We start from the raw sequence: 410 nt of genomic DNA on the forward strand, positions 1-410 counted from the left end.
TATATATATATATATAATTTTATTTTTTATTTTGTATTTTTTGAAAAGCCATTTGCAAAAGGATGTGCAAGAACTGAGGCACAATACATTTCCCTTTAACAGTAATTACTTATACAGAAGTGAAAATTAAGTAATTATTCACTGAAAATCTTGCCATCCATTCTTGTACACTATGGACTATGCTTTTGTGTATTAAAAAAAAAAAAATCTATCAAGTGGATAATAGTGTGTACCAAATGCACATAAATTGTAATGTTTTTTTCATCCATTTAGAAGCTTTTGAAGATCAGAATGCCTTTAGAATTTCTCCTTTTGTGTTCCACAGAAAGAAAAAAGTCAATCAAGCAAATATAGTATTGTGTGTGTGTGTGTGTGTGTGTGTGTATATATATATATATACATTTTTTTTT

General features: G+C 26.8%; 1 protein-coding gene across 1 annotated transcript in view; it reads left to right on the forward strand.

The window, feature by feature from the left end:
* Positions 1-410, forward strand: part of LOC107703564 (ankyrin-1-like) — a 95,705-nt gene that overhangs the window by 62,666 nt on the left and 32,629 nt on the right. The window lies entirely within an intron of this gene.

Source organism: Sinocyclocheilus anshuiensis, unplaced genomic scaffold, assembly GCF_001515605.1.
Source record: "Sinocyclocheilus anshuiensis isolate Anshui unplaced genomic scaffold, SAMN03320099.WGS_v1.1 scaffold330, whole genome shotgun sequence".
Taxonomy (NCBI): domain Eukaryota; kingdom Metazoa; phylum Chordata; class Actinopteri; order Cypriniformes; family Cyprinidae; genus Sinocyclocheilus; species Sinocyclocheilus anshuiensis.